Source organism: Myotis daubentonii, chromosome 16 (genome assembly GCF_963259705.1).
Source record: "Myotis daubentonii chromosome 16, mMyoDau2.1, whole genome shotgun sequence".
In the NCBI taxonomy this organism is placed as follows: Eukaryota; Metazoa; Chordata; class Mammalia; order Chiroptera; family Vespertilionidae; genus Myotis; species Myotis daubentonii.
Genome location: NC_081855.1, coordinates 29,673,948 through 29,691,334, shown reverse-complemented (window position 1 = coordinate 29,691,334; position 17,387 = coordinate 29,673,948).

Below are 17,387 nucleotides of genomic sequence, written 5' to 3'. Positions count from 1 at the left end.
CACCTCTCCAACTGTCTTTATTTGGTGTTCCTTGACAGATTACAGAACCTTCCCCAAGCTCAGGCAGTACTAACTGTATCAGTGAACTCCAGAAGAGAAAGTTATATCCTCCTGGTCCTTCTAATTCTTCAATGTTGGCCACAGGATTTGCAAGACATCTCTCCTAAATTGATCATTAGCAAATCAAATATCAGATCACTTTACTTAATGGGGATAAATAAGGGTTAAATGGAGAGCAATGGGATCCCTTTAGCCTCTGGGAATCTATATGTATAAAAGGCTAAGTGATTGACCATTCGTCTCTCTGTCCGTCCATCCGACCGTCCAATGGACCGACTGGCCAGTACATAAGACACGCACTAGCAATTCAAAAATAAACATTGACTCACACATGTGCAATATGTATAAAGCTCTCACGGGCACCAATTTCACGCGTGTGTTTCAATTTTTCATTGCTGATTACGAATTTGGTTGTTTGTGTTGACATTCTGAAGCTAAAGAAAGCGGCACTGTGGACAGAATATGTCTGAAGACCAACTATTGGCACAACATATCTCTGAAGCCGAAAGAAGCTAGCGTCCCCATCTCACACTGACCTGCCATTTAAATTAATTCAAAGACAGTTTCCCGTGATGTCAGAATTTGTGATGACTATTAATAAATCACAGAGTAGGAATATTCTTACCGGAACCCCTTTTTGGACATGCTCAGTTATATGTTGCTTTCTCTTGAGTTTGAAGAGCATGTGACATTAAAGTTGTAAATACTTCATCACAAGGGAAATTAGTCAAGCACTCTGAAAGTGTTTTTACTCTTAATGTGGTATACAGGGAGATATCAGAATAAGTTTAATTAATTTATCAGTTGTTGTTTTTATCGATGTTGTTTTTATATGTTTTTATATCATGTATTTGTTGTTTTTATATGTTCTTGTTGTTTTTATATCATGTCTTTGTTATATCATGTTGTTATTATTTATTTATCAATTTATATATTATTTTCATATACATTTTACTAATTTTCTTTCATCTCTGACACTTTTATAGAGAAAGAGCAAATAGCGATATTAAAATATTTCTTCTAATTAATTCATTTCAATGTGCATGCATCCGTGCACTGAGCCACTAGTAAAAGAATAATCTTCCATTTCTTGATGACTACCATGCCTACCCCTTCCTTCTACATCAGCCTTTAAACCCCTGATACCTTTGGTAAATGGTGTCTGGATGCTTTTTGTCTGTGTCTTCTTTCTCCTTTGGAATACCCCCTGCAGATGGTATGATAAGCTGCCAGCCAATTTAAATTAATTTTGCTAAATTAGGAAGAAGTAGATGTCCCTAACTGAGACAACAGAATTTCTCCTCTAGATCCCCAGAAATAACTCTGGAGAATCATCAGCCCTGTAATAGATTCCCCTGGTGCGTGCCACTCTTAGACTGTCACAGATGTTTGCTGCTAATAGAATTTTGCATTTCATGCCAAACATTCCTATGTTGCTGTTACTTCTTATAAAACCATAAAATTATGACTAACATATTTGGCTTGTATTCTCAAGAAACTAATTTTCTCACAAGGGAGAACCTTGGGAAATTATTCTGGTGAATAAAATAATTTATTTCTTGAATTCTCATTGAAAAAAAATAACCTATGAATGACAAAAAAGGAAGCATTTAATTTAAATTAGGAAGGGGCTTAACCAATGGGAAAATATTAGTTCCATTATCAAAAGTCTCCTGGTGACCGCCATCATTAGCTTCTCTGAGATAAATTTGTTCACACAGTAAGTAACTGAGGAAGTCACCATCAAGGCAAAGGCCTATATTTGAAGGTATTCTAATAATATTGAATAAAATAAGTGATCTGTATTATTTTCTAAAATAAATTATTCAACTTTAATCTAAGGGACTACTTACAAGTTTTATAGTTATATCTATCTATGAAATTAAGATACACTTCAGGAAAATTCTGGTGAATTATCTAATCTTTAAAACAGAATAGTTAGATCATCTTTACTCAGTAAAAATAAAATAGAATTTCAATTTCCACAGTTTTATGCTATCATAAAAACTTTAAGGGGATAAATACCATTAAGAACTATTAATTTCCACTTCTCTCTGTTGGAATTTGTGATCAAAACCTGAAAAGTACTGTACTTCTGCCCCATAATAATATCTTTCATTTTCCAGCACTTTATCGCTCACAAAGAACTTTCATGAAGATTATCTCTTTTATTTCTTCAACAGCTTTAGAAAGTTGCTGGTAATTATACCATTTATACAAAATGGAAAATAAAAGGCTACACGAGAAGATGGAGCTGAGATTATTAGACATGATATCTAGGCAATCTAAATAGTACATGCACACACACAAGGCAAACATTCCCTCATACAGCCCATGGTTGCTTGAATCTACTAAAAAAAATGTAACTCTTTTTCTTTTCTTTAAATTTGTTTTTATTGATTTCAGAGAGGAAGGAAGAGGGAGAAAGATATAGAAACATCCATGATGAGAAAGAATCATTGATTGGCTGCCTCTTGCACACACCCCCCACCCCCCTTCCACTACCGATCCAACTCACAAGGCAGGCATGTGCCCTGACCAGAAATAGAACCGTGACCTCCTGGTTCTGGAGGTTGTTGCTCAAACACTGAATCATGCTGGCCAGGCAGTAACTCTTTTTCTTTAACGCCCACCCCCCTTTCTTTGTATCCATATGAAATAATGATAGCTAAACTTATTGTAGTAACTATTTTGCAAAAGTAAGTCAAACCGGTATGCTATATACTTTTAACTGACATGTTAATTATATCTCAATTATACTGGGAAGAAAAAGAGCTTTATAAAGTAATATACTAGTAATGATTTCTCTATGAAAATAGATGCTGCTGACCTCTAATGTTGATCGGAGCAGAATCACTGGTACTACTGCTGGCCTCCTACTTAAAACTATAAAACTGAACAAAGTTTATGAAGAAACCAGATACTCGACTGTGACCTCCTACTTCATAGACCACTGAGCCACGCCAACTGGGCCTGATATCACCAATTTTGATAAACCAGTATCAATTGTCTCCCTAGATGAGCATTTCAAAATATATACCATCACTTATGTTTGTTAGTATCCTTGATAACAATGAATTACCTAAATGTAATCATGAGGAAACTTTACACAAATTCAAATTAGAGACATTCTATGAAATACTTGGTTCATACCCACTGAACATGTCTAAGTGAAAAAAGGACAGAAGCTAAGGAAGTGTTTAAATTTAAAGAAGACCAAAAAGACAAAATGCATGAAGCGATATTAGATTCTGGCTCATGGGGGGGGGGGGGGATAGTGATAAAAATATTATTGGTACAACTAAAAACTTTGAATATGGGATATAGTTTAAATATTATTATAGCCAGTTAAAATTTCCACATTTTATTAATTGTACAGGAAATATTCACTGAAGCTCTTTGGAGTAAAGGGGCACTATATCTCCAACCTACTCTCAAATGGCTCATAAAATATTTCGTATACGTATTTATAAAAAAACTAGACTGGTGCATGAAATCCATGCACTGGAGGAGGGGGGGTCCCCCAGCCCAGCCTGTGCCCTCTCACAGTCTGGGAGCCCTCACTCCTTATTGCCACCTGCTCGCTGCTCCTTACCGCTTGTATGGCTGCTCCTTAGTGCCAACCATGAGCCAGGCTTCTGGCTGAGTAGGGAGCACACTGACCACCAGGGGGCAACTCCTGCAGTGCGCATCTGCCTCCTGGTAGTCAATGCACATCATAGCGATGGGCATTCCCCTGTTTGGTCTATTTGCATATTAAGCTTTTATTATATACTAGGAGCCCAGCGCACGAAATCACGCAGCCCGCCCACCTACCCGCCGCCCTGCCTTGACACCAGAACCTCTCCACACAGAGCTACAGCACACTGGCCCAGCCCCCCAACCTCTCTGGCTGCTTCAAGCCCCACCCTCAGTCCCTTGAGTCGCCTCAGGCTGGTTCCGCCTTCTCCAGGAGCCTCCCCGCTTCCGTGCCATCTCCGGAGCAACACAGGGGCTCCACCCCATCATGGCACCTGAGGAGAGCATGGAAACCTCCTGCCTGCTGTGCTGCGCTCCTTCCCCAGGCAGGTGAGCAGCGGGACGCTCTGAGTGTGAGTGATGGGTGGTGGGTGGTGAAGGTCTCGTGAGGTGGGCACTACGGGCTCTCACCCCCGCCCTCCTGGGCACGGACCTCCTCCAGGTGCCTCCCTGCTTCCACGCTGTCTCCAGGAGCAATGCCCCTCCCCCACCCCCACCCCTGTACATGCACAGGCAGCCTCCTCCTTAGCAGTGGAGACTGTTGACACCATTAGGACCAATTAGCATATTACCTCTTTATATATAAAAATAGGATGATAAGGCAAATGAGAAAAAGTGCAAACTAATAGTGAAGCTAGGTAAAGACTATACATGAGGATTCCTAGTACTGTTTCTAATATTTTTCCATAAGTTTGAAATAATACAACACAAAATTATAGGTAAAATATATATGCTTCTAATTACAGATCATTTATATTTATGGTTTAAAGAGCGAAATTTTCTACCAATAAATAGCAGGTTAATAAATGACATTATTGGATGTACATATCCAAATAATTTAAAAACTGGCTTTATAATAGACATTTACTGAGAATATAAATATTGTAATCATCATGCATAAATTACTATAAATTAATTTCCTTGATATTCACACTGTTGTTAATGAGTAGGATGGTTTGCACATATTTTTACCAAATTATATTGTATCTGTCCTGATTAAGAAACTAAAGATTCAACAAATTTGAGAGATTGACATCCAATTAAGTAAGCATCCTGAATTAAAAAGACAAATGTCTCTAAATTCCTAAGTAAGTCAACAATTTAAGATTTTACAGAGATAGGAATATGGGATCCCTCACTATATATTAAAATGGCATATTTTAAAATGCATACTTTACATTCTGGAAGTAAGTTTAACAAGTTCTCTAGGGAGTATTATGCATGGAAAAGGAAATGCTATAGCTCTGAATTAATCCACTTCACTAAACATAACTTTAAAAGACTTATTCCCCCCTTGAAACATGAGTTACACTGGAATTTTAATTTATTGAGAGACTGCTACATCAATGATAGAATGATGTAAATTGAATAAACCCGTGAACTTAATTCCAAATATAAACTTCGTTGAGTGTTTAATTGTTGAACCTCAATTCAGAATCCTAACTACTATTTCTATATGTAAAACCAATTGGTAAATTTGAATTATGCTTTTATTTAGGTTCTTCCTGGAATAGTTACTTGTTCATATAAGAATGTCTGCCTCTTTTTTAATGTCCTTGTATATTCAGCTAGGTGATTATGCTCAACATCAACATTGAAAACAACGGGAAGAAAGAAAAAAAAAAGCAAACAAAAATATGGGTCAGTACAGCAAACTTTCCTTCTCCTCTTGAACTGTTTGAGTTTGGAGAAAGCAGTGAAAGAATTGGGTCTAAATGTATATAGAGGAAATATTTAAGGCACTAATGTTATTAGCAGGAGAGGCTCAAACATGTAAGTGATGAACATCTATGGGCTGCCTCCTGCACTCCCCCTACTGAGGATCAAGCCTGCAACCTGGGCATGTGTCCTGACCTGGGATCAAACTGGTGATCTCTAGGTTCATGGTTTGACACTCAACCACCGAGCCACATTGGCTGGGCTCTAAGGTATTTTTTAAACTGTAATCCTGGCATAGTGCCTTGCACAAAATGGCAATGTTCTGAAAAGCCGTAATCATATTGACTGATAAATCAATAGTTGTCACCACATATCCCACCCCAAAACAAACAAACAAACAAACAAACAAAAAACACACAACAATCTGAACCAAATATCCTGACACTGTGTCAGCAAACAGGCCGATAAAGAGAGTGGCCAGATGTTGATGTTGACATCCCTTAGGAATCTGTATCTTGGAATCTTCAATATTACCCCATCTATAGAGACCATGTCCTTGAAGTAAAAGCCCCCCAGGTAGCAGAATTCTCTCTCTAGTTATCAAACCATTTAAAGATGTGTTTATGCAATATCATGGCATGTTTGTAGACTTTTAGTAAAACAAGCAAACAAAAAACTGCTTTGCATCATAGGCAGCTCCTGAAATCAATGTTTCTAGCATTACTTCAAGGATAAAGACACTTTTTAATAAAATTAAAACACTGAATCATTATAAGTAATGTTAGATTTTTGTTCCATCTCTCTTGGTGATTATTTAATTTGTATTCAATATAGGCAACAGTATTAATTCAGTTCCCTGGATTATTTTTATGTGATATTATGTTATCTTATGATAAATTGGAAACCACTATATTAGGGCAGCCTTGTAGTCACATATACACAGAAATATGGCTTCCTTACCCTGGTTTACAGGTTCATATAAACCTAAGCTCAATCACTTCCACAAGATTGTGTTATGATGTAACTTTGCAGCCACCAGTGGAATTAAAACAATTTTCTGTAAACTAGCTAAACTTATGGACACTTTTTTATGTTACTAGGTATTAGCTATTCCATTTTCACATGGACACATTGCCATAAAGATGATGCCCTAAGTAGCCTTATGAATAAATGACACATTTTTGTCATTAGAGAAAAGTGCCTTCAGTGTTTTGTTGTGTGTGTTCATTTGCTTGCTTGTTCTGAGAAGTGGGAATGGAATGCAGTTTACCAAATTTGGAAGCTCAACTTCCTACAATAGTGAAACACTGCTCTCTGTGTTGGAAAATAGTGTGAAAAATGATATCAAACTGCTCCTCTTTTCAGAAAACATAATGAGCCAACAGCTGTAAAATCTAAGGACTGTATGAGAAACCAATTTGAAATCTGAACAACAGAGAGGACATCCATTATTCAAATTGCCATAACCAGACAAGTATACAATTTATTTGATGTAAACATAATTTCTGAAAGGTAGCTAAGAATTTTCCTCTTCAAATGAAAAATGAAACTCAATCCCTAGAGCTTTGGCGTAGAGCAAGCAGTCTTACATTATTGCATTGCTTGTGCTTTCCAAGTTTTGTGTATCCAATGATAGGATGAAAATGAATATGGATATCTTTCTTTCTTGGTAAAACCATATTTAATAATGATGCCATGCATAAAATTTCTACTAACAATAATGGAAATTCTGGTCCAAAGCAACAATATCCCCACACCTGAGCAAATCTGAACATAGCTTTGTTCTTTGCTGAAGGACCCTAAATAAAATATGTATGTAATCAATACATAATTTAATACTATGAAAACTTTAAAGCATAATTTTTAAAAAATCAAAACCATTAAAGCAGAAAAAAACAGGTGTCAAGTAATGAAGCTGGGATAAGGCATGAAAATTCGTGAGGGTGAAGAGGGCAAAAGCTGGTGAGAAAATTAAATCAGAAATCTACATGCAAAAGGTTGGAACCTTTTCTCAGAAAAAAAATTAAAAAAAAACTTTCTAACTTCAAAACATGTTCATTTACAATCTCTGGACATTCTCCTAAGATCATACAACACATGGAGAAACATTCACTCAAGAAAAATCTACTGAGTCTCAGTAATAAGAGTGAGAATCTGTGGCATTTGAGCCATGACTCATTCACTCTCCCTGAGCCACAAGTCTGTGTTCTGAGAGCTCTAATCTGAATGTTTCACTCTGGGCAAGTACAGCTAAGGAGACAGGGGTTTTCTCTTTCTCCCCAAATCCCAGGCTGGCGCTATAGTTTCACTCTGGAAGGAAACAACTGCCATTGATACCAATATGTTTCATTAATAAAGAATAAAACAGGTACAAATTACCCAGATGATACAAGACCTGAAAATCAAGTTACTGTAAAAAAAAAAAAAAAGCACAAAACAAACAAAAAACTAAACAAAACAAACAAACAAACAAAAACAAGCATACATTGCAATGAGAAAAAAAATCTTAACTAATTGACAAACTATAGACTAAAATTGTTGGGAATGGCACAAAAATAAATGAGGACTTCCATGAAGCTAGATAAAGAGTTAAAAAGATTCCAATACATAGAGATTGGCTTATAAATTTATGGACTCACAGGTATCATAATTAGAAAAAATACAAATAACCAAAAACATTTTTTTTTCTTTACCACACAGACAACTATAAAAATAGTTGGAAGTATACACATAGATGTAGGAAATATAGTATCAATGGAATAACAAATTGATTAAATGAATATGTGAGAGGAGTAGTGTAGGTGTTAGGAAAACACGTCTGCATCTAATTGCTGCCAATTCCAGCTCTGCCAAATACTAGATATGTAAACTTTGCAAAACTATTGAAGTTTTCTCTTCTTCATTTTCCCCATATTCAAAGGAAATAAAGAGTATGTCCTTCATGGAATTTAACAATAATTTATTTACATAATATATAATATCTCAGAAGAGTGCCCAGTATGGAGTAAGTGTTGCATGCATGCTCATTAATATTAAAAGTATGCAAAGAAGCCCTGGCTCAGTAGCTCAGTTGATTAAAGAATCGTCCCAATATGCCAAGGTTTCTGGTTGATCCCTAGTCAGAGCACACACATACAAGAATCAACCAATGACTGCATAAATAAATGGAACAACAAATCAATGTTTGTCTCTCTTTTCCTTTCTCTCTTTAAAATCAATTAAACAACTTAAAAGTATGCAAAGAAATGTGTGCAATGACGTTAAATATAGCATTGTTATATAATAGGAAAGAAATGAGGAAAACAGTAAAAAAATAGTTAAATTCCATATGACTGTCATTAGGGTAGTATTATATAATTTGACTAGAGCCCCAGTGCATGAAATTCATGCACTCAGGTAGCGGGGTGGGGTGGAGGGGGGGCTCAGTCTGGCTTGCACCCTCTTGCAGTCTGGGAGCCCCCTTGCAGTCTGTTGCGCTCACCAGCCGTGAGCCCGGCTTCTGACTGAGTGGCACTCCCCTTGTGGGAGCGCATTGACCAACAGTGGGCAGTTCCTGTGTTGAGCGTCTGCCCCCTGGTGGTCAGTGCATGTCATAGCGACCGGTCATTCTGCTGTTCAGTCGATTTGCATATTAGCCTTTTATTATATAGGACAGTAAAAATGTAAAACATATAAATATCATTTAAATATACACTTGCTGATATAAAACTATCATCAAGATGTATATTTAAAATAAAAAATAAAATTGTGAAAGGGAGCCTACAGTATGCTTCCATTTTTGGTAAAGAAAAAAAAACTATCTATATATCACCTATATTTTAGATGCATAGCAAATTTCTTGAAGAGCCACAAGAAAAAGTAATCAGTGTTTTTGGAGAGAAGACCCTGGGGTAGAAAATATTCTTTGCTTTCATTATATACTCCTTTGTCTTATTTGAATTTATTTCAATTGTAGATATTATTTTAATTGTTTCAACAACAATAAAGACACTGTTATGACCTATGTTCTTAATTATTTTTAGCTTATAATGCTACCCATTCTATTGAATCTAGTATATTATAATTTATAAGCAGTATTATAGATGATAGTGTTATATAACTAAATTTCACTTGCATTAAAATTCTCAAGAATGGTATCCAGATCAAAATATTGCTTACCAAATTCAGTACCAGAACATCCCTGCCCCTATTACTTCATTCACCCCTCCTTCCTTCTAGCCACAAGCCATAGAACTTTTAGGCCATTGAATACAGCATCCTCCTGACATCATGTTCTTTATACATGTCATTTTTACTCTTTGAGATAACCTACTTCCAGCTCCCAATTAACTTCAAAGTATTCTTTAGATAATAGCTCAAATATTACCTCTTAATATATAATGACATAAGCCTATATTACAGAAAATTCTATATTATAATATAGAATAATACAATTTTATATTACTGAAAATTACATCAACCCTCCAAAACCTATCATCAGAACATTTGCCGTTTCCAGCTTTTTGAGCAAAACAATGTTTAAAAGCAAACAAAGAGAAAAGATTATTAATAATGCCACTCTGAGCAATCTCAAACATACCCTATTTTCATTTCTTCTTTTGTAAAACTGACAACTACTATGTTTGAACAGGCGGAGAACTTAATAAATGTCAGTTTAACTAATTAAGTTTTGATCCCATACATTTGAAATATTTCTTTACCTCCTCAATAAAAAAAATAGTTACACATCCATTTGTACACATAATGGTTGATTATTGACTACTAGAGGCCCGGTGCATGAAATTTGTAAACTGGGGGGGAGCTGGGGGTGCGGGGGGGAGGTGTCCCTCAGCCCAGCCTGCATCCTCTTGCAGTCAGACTTCCCTCTCGCCGTCTGGAATCCCTCACTCCTTACCACCCACCTGCTTGCTGCTCCTTACCACTTGGCTCACTGCTCCTTCCTCAGCGCTACTACTGCACTCGGGTGGGGGCGGGGGTAGAGGGGAGGCTCAGCCTGGCTTGAACACTCTTGCAGTCCAGCAGCCCTCTTACAGTCTGTTGCGCTCGCCAGCCGTGAGCCCAGATTCTGGCTGAGCGGCGCTCCCCCTGTGGGAGCGCACTGACCACCAGGGGTTAGTTCCTGCACTGAGCGTCTGCACCCTGGTGGTCAGTGCACATCATAGCGACCAGTCATTCTGGCCATTCCACAGTAACGGTCACTTAGGCTTTTATTGTATAGATAGCATAATGACACAAGGAGAGTGCAACTAAAATGTAATTTGTTGACCTGTAACCTTCCCATGAAATGAGATGAATGTAGGTGCAATAAACTTAAATTTTAAAAAGTGTCTCATTTTCTGAGAGCTCCTTGGTGACAGGAGCAAAATTAAATAAAAATATTAATGCTCTCAACCCAGAAAACGGTATCATAAATCCTATTTCATATCCCATCCAAGTATTGTAAGTGATGCCTGAGAACCAGCCCACCTGCACTGGAGAGCAAAAATTCATCTGCGGAACGACATGCATATTGGTAACATGCAATATGTCAAATTGATTTGGAAATTTAAGATCGTAGTGACTCTGAACACGTTCTTAATGCACACCTAACTTAGGCTTTATCCACTAATCTTGTGACACTACCTTCATTTCCTCTTATATATAAGTTTAAAGTGACAGAACAAATATTGGGAATTGAAGGTTTGTATCTGATATGATTGTTTTTATTCTTGCGGTCTCCACACATTGGGCCTCTTTACTCTTTTTCTTCTCTCTCTCTTTCCTTTTACTCTTCTTCAGAAGATCAGTTGGTATGTCTTGTGTGTCTTCCTTTTTTTGTCTCTTATAGACTCAAGGGCTATGAGATATACCTATTCTCAAGGAAATACCAAGATGCAGATATAGTTGATGAGTTAATAGGTATCTTAATTCTTCATATAAGTCTTAAAAGGAGATCTGAGAAAAGAAACCAAGTGCAAGTAGAAACAGAGAATGTTAAATAGAGGAAAGAGACATTAGTTCAGGCCAGATAGCCTAAATAGAATAAGTTAAAAAAAAAAAAGGAAGAAAGATCAATTGGTGTCTGAATCAGTGGGGAGAAAATTACAGAGGCAATACTTTTGAAATAACTAAACTCCAAGTAAGGGAATCTCATAAAAGAAATGACACTTGAGTGGGACTCTGAGTGAAAGATATGTAATTAATTCACAGAGGATAAGATATATTCAAATTTTACTGAATGTGCATTCAAATATTTGTCACATTGAAAGTGAATTGGGTTGAGGAAAGAAGATATTGCAAGCATAAACATGTGAGGACCAATTGCCCAGAGACGTTGAGGTGGGAGGATTGAGAAACCGAGTCAGAAGATAAGGATGGGCAAGAGTACAGAAAATTTGACAGCCAGGTCAAAATGGAGTTGAGGTAACTCATCATACGGAGACAGAGACCTTGTTGGCATCTACTGGTCTCAGGATGATTTCTCTGTTATGGATATTTCTTAATCTCAAAGCCAGAAAAATGACACTCCAAAAAATTAATGATTCCCCAAATAGCACATCTCCCCAGAGCCACCTAACACATGTGAATTCTTGTTCTGAGGCCTGTGTGAGGTGTCAGAGAGTTGGGTGTCAGACCCTACAAGATAGGATACAAGTACGCTCATTAGAAATGTCATCCCCCTTACAAGAGAGAATAGGGAAGATGTCATCTGGGAATTGCAAGATGTCATCCCACAGGGAAACGGTTCTCAAGAGGTATGCTGTTCATGGTTTAAATGCACATGGGCTCAGAGATCTGCCCGATCATTTAAAATGGCAGCTCTGTACAATACGTCAACCTCTTGCTTATTATGCAAGTGCAGAACTCTTCCAAGGAAGTCACCTACGCTATTTTATTCGGCCGGATCCTAAATTCGCCACCCTTTAAAATATCAACTGTCCTTCACTCCTCAAAGCAGATATGTTGCCTAGCTGTTATGTAATAGGTGGAGGCTTTCTTGGTCTGAAATAGCTCTGCTCTGGTTTGTATGTGACATGGGAAGCTGTGACATGCTATTTTAGTGTTGTCAGAATGGCTCAGGTGGCACTTGGCTGACACCTATTGGAACAGTCACAAAAGCTATTCATGCTCCAGTGGCCTAAGTGGCAATTTGCTAAGCGTTTTGCACCAATTCTGTTCCATTTATATTCCTTTGCAAGTCTTTTTTCTTCTACCACAGCACTGTCTCTCTAAGCACGATGATGATCAATGGATTTGTATGGGTTGTCCTAATAGGTTAACCTATGGTGAATGGTTAAAAATGGCCAGGTAAGTCTTAGAAAAATATGTTCACACAAGAGATAAGCGTACCCTGGCAAATAAACTTACTTTCTTTACGAACTGCTGAGATTTTAATCACATCTTGAAAGTTTGCCTTCTTTAAGGCACGAATATTTCAGGAGGACTTGGTCAACATTTCAGCAATCAGGATTACCAAAGTAATGGCATTCATCTATGTATCCACTCATTCATTCAATAAACATGTCTGATGAGAGTTCACAAACTAGTGGCCAATGACTTGCATTTAGTTATTTTGCTTACCTAGCTTAATCTCCATCGCTTGAAAACAAAGCACCTACGCTATTACATTTTTATGCGCCTATTCCTTTTTAATGAAAGGAGTATCCAAAATCTTCAAATAGAAAAAAAATTCATTTAATGATGTGGATTCCAAAGACCCCCTCCAGAAAAATCCAAGATCTGGTAACAGTCTGCATTCCCGGGAGGCAATGATTGGCTGAAGCTCAGTATAGGACATCTCCTGGCAGGACCCTGTGGGCTCTCATGCTTGCCCCATCTCCCCTCTTTTCCCAACTCGCATTAAATTTACAGCAGGCATTCTTCAGCTAGGTTTTCAACTATGTGATGTTTCTGACCTTGAACATGTAGGCTTGAAAGAATTTTGCTAGAAAAGCATATAGCTTTTAGGATGGGAAAATGAATTCTCTTTGTTGGAGAAGGAGCACTGTGTTATTCTGTGCTGGGGGTGTGGGTGTTAGATAGTTACTGAATAGACTGGGTTTCTTCTAAAGATGTTGTTCTTGAGGGTAAGGAGGGAAGAGTTTTACCAGTTTTGTTAAATCCTTTTAATGAATCCCCAATCCACAAGGCTAGACTCCTGTTAGCAGAAGTCCTATGCCATCCAGTTCCCATTGAATACAGGGAATCAGATTCAGACCCAAGTTAGGCCAACAAGATTCTCTCTCGCATGCGTTTGGACATGAATTTTAAAGCTCTTAAATGTCTTCACTCAAGAATAATAAAGTCAATTTCTGTGAGGCAGTCATATTTAACACTATAGATCAAATAGCAAGAAAGACATTCTTCAAAGAACTACTGCTGGTCATGATAGTGGCAAACAGGTTCTTGTAGGAAAACAAAAATGGGGATCAAAAAGACTTTTGAGTAGCTAACCACCACCCCACCACACACACATCTACATACTTCTTTGGATTTCAAGAGATAATCATGTATTCTTAAAATAAGTTATTTTTTTTAACTAGCTTAATCTCCATCACTTGAAAATAAACTATTGCAAAAAGAAAAGGGAAGTTTTGTTATTCAAAGGTCCAGACAGATAAGACAATAATCTTGACATTCTTCACCATCCATCAAACTGAAGGGGCAAGGTGAATAAGTAAATCCAGCAATGTAGCTGTCCTTTAATTCTGTTTGTCTATAATCCACTTGGTTTTCTAAAAGCAAGTGCCATCCTGCACTACACATATATCCAGTCTTAAGCCAGAATTGTAAATTATTATCGTTTATTATTGCTATGTTCTTCTGTTTTATTGTGTGTTTCTCCTGGTTTGGATGTTATCTCTTCCCAATTTAAATGTAGCAAGTAGAAGCCATAAATTCATATTTATTTTGTTAGAATTCCAGTAATAGATGCAATGACATTGAATGCTGCCAAGGTGATTTTTAAAACCTCCTTCTGAGGAAGTCATTTGACACAATCTCTTTTCCTAAATGGGGGAGAAAAAACACACACACAACACTACCAACACTTCTCATTAATGAATTATTTTGCATATGAAATCTATGCAGTCCTGGTATGGGAACCATAAAGATTACTGAGATAGGAATAATGCAGTGAGCTGAAGTGATATTCAACTCCAGCGACTATTTATTTAAACCAGCCTTCAAATATTTTAGTAGAATGTATCAAGTGGGACCATTTCCTAAAATTCATGGTCTCTTTTTTGTTTGTTAACCTCCGATAAATCTCACCATTTCACCACTCATTGTATAAATGGAAGGGATGGGGGAGTAATTTAATTGATTTAAGAATAAATCAGCAAGTGCACAGAAAACACAAATGGTAAATAAGTCGTTTGCACAATGATCTTTTCTTCACAATGTTGTAATGAAAGATGGTTTCTTATCAGACCAGCACCCAGACGCCCAGAGGCAGGTGTGCTTGCAACACTGGCTTGACCACATGCCTCCAGGTCATATTAAGTGGGAAGAACAGGGTAGTCATTTCCCTGTTTATGCAGGAACCACTAAGTACATATATATATATGGTGGTGGGAAAGGTTACTATCTTTTTTTTTAGTAGATAGTAAATTCTTATATTGAACACAAATAAATATATAATTCATAGGAAGTCCATTTCACATGCCTTTACTAAAAAAAGAGCGGGTTGAAAGGATACTTAATATACATTGGTTTTAAAAATGTCAAATTTCGATTGTTTTCCAGCTTAATTGAAGTTTATTAAAATTATATATATATATATATATATATATATATATATATGTATATATATATATATATATATATATATATTTTTTTTTAAGGTTGTCCACTTGATGATTTGATATATGTATACAATGTGAAATATTCACTACAATCAAGCTAAGTAACATATGTATGACCTTGAATAGTTACCTTTTTTTTTTTTTACAAAAACATTTTTGTGTCAAAAGGCCTTAAGATCCACCTTAGTACATTTCAAACTTACACGATGTTATTGTTAACTATCATCACATTATTGTACATTGATGTACAGGGGGCAGTGAGAAGACCATTTCAGGCTGGGGACTAGAAACAGAGAGGAGGAATGTGCAGGGCAGGCACTGAGAAAACCCACTGGTGTAATTAAGGCACAGAGGCCGTGAAAGAACGGGTAGACTGTAATGTTAGCAAATTCTGAATGTCAGTGTGTTGACAGTTTCAGGAAGGTCATTTGGAGGCTAAAGCATTTAAGTTGACTCAGTCTGAGGCTTATTTCCATGGAAGGATTTGAAGGAGGGAAATGCTTTGAATCCTGCATCGCCTTGCTGCAGGGCAAAATATGTATGGCTCCAGGGGACATCAATACTTCCAAGGGCCCCAGGCACTTCTCTCTTCCTGAAGTCCCTTCATTTACATATAAAAACATTTCCTTAGACCTAATAGCTCATTTTTTCCCCTTCTGATTTGAAAAGAAATTTTAACATGTGGCTAGGAAACCGAAACTATCATGAACCCTAAAGACTGTGCTGACCAGCTTAACAGAAGAATTAGCCCTGTCTGGTCCACAAGACAAACCACAGGGGACTGTGAAGTTAGAGGATAAAGGAATGGTCCAGAACGGGGACAAAAGATTAATTAAAGTAAATGGGGCAAATGGAAGAGTTAAAATTGGATGTTCAAGGGGGAATTAACAGGACATGGAAATTATTTGGGAATGAAAATGAAGCTAGAAATCAATGATAAATTCTAGGCTTCCCTAAGCAATCCTAGGGAACATTGTGCAACAGATGAAGTTTCCAATTTCCTTTGTCATTGTCCCTTCCGTCTTGTCCACAAGCTTCCAGGATCTAATGGCCTTAACTGCCTTTACTAGTACTCTCTTCCCACCTGACCTCTATTGACCTGTCAAGGCACCTGACACAGTTCATCGCTCTTCCTCCCTTGAAACAGTGCCTTCCTTCGGCTCCCAGGACACCCACTTGCCTGGTTTTTAGTCATCCTTTCTGTGGCCAACGTAAGGGTTCCAACCATTTGCACCCCTTCTCTTATGAGTCAAATGGAGCTAAGTGACTAATATTTGAGAAAGGAACAATGCTGAGTTTCTTATCCAAATATCTCACAATATTTTGGTCAAAATTTGCTTTGTATTTACCTTTAAATGAAAAACAGCTATTCTCTTAAAAATCATCTCCATATGATATTAAGGAATCAGGTCAAGTATTAGAGAAGAAAGTGCTGCACAGAGAGAGAACTCCAGAGATCTGCACAGGGTCCTGCTGTATATACAGCTGAGCATTGGTCAAGACATGAATGCAGAAACTACCTGAGTTTGTTTTAGCTGTAACAGTGCCCTGTACTCATACAAGATTGAAATAATTATCTCCATACTATGCACTGCTCTGCTCTCACCTGGCAAACCTTAAAGACAAGACCCAAATATATTCTACTGTTTCCAAGTAACTTAAATGCATCTAGAAAAAATGCTCAAGAATATGTATAGAATACAAAAATGCCCATTATGTAACGAAGTCAAATTCATAATATCTCCCATCTGATCAAAAATAATCAAACAATAAAGAGGCAGGAAATTGTGGCTTATAATGAAAAGAAAATCCAGTCCATCAAGACCAACCCAGAAATGTCACAGCTCTTAAGTAGGTAGACAATGGCATTAAATGTTATAGCTGTATTCTACATGTTCAGTATGTTCAACATTGAAATCTATTTTTAAAAAGCTAGAGATATATATAGAAGACACTGAAATTGAACTCTGAAAGATAAAAACTACATTTTGCATGAAAAATACACTGGAGAGAGGATTCCAGTGTCAGCTCTGACAGAGTTGGGTAGGCGTCATTTCTTTCTTTACAGCAAGAAAAAGCCAGGCGCAGTGAAAATCACTGGCTTTTATTGGATCTATCAGAGACCTGAGGATGCAGAGCAAATAG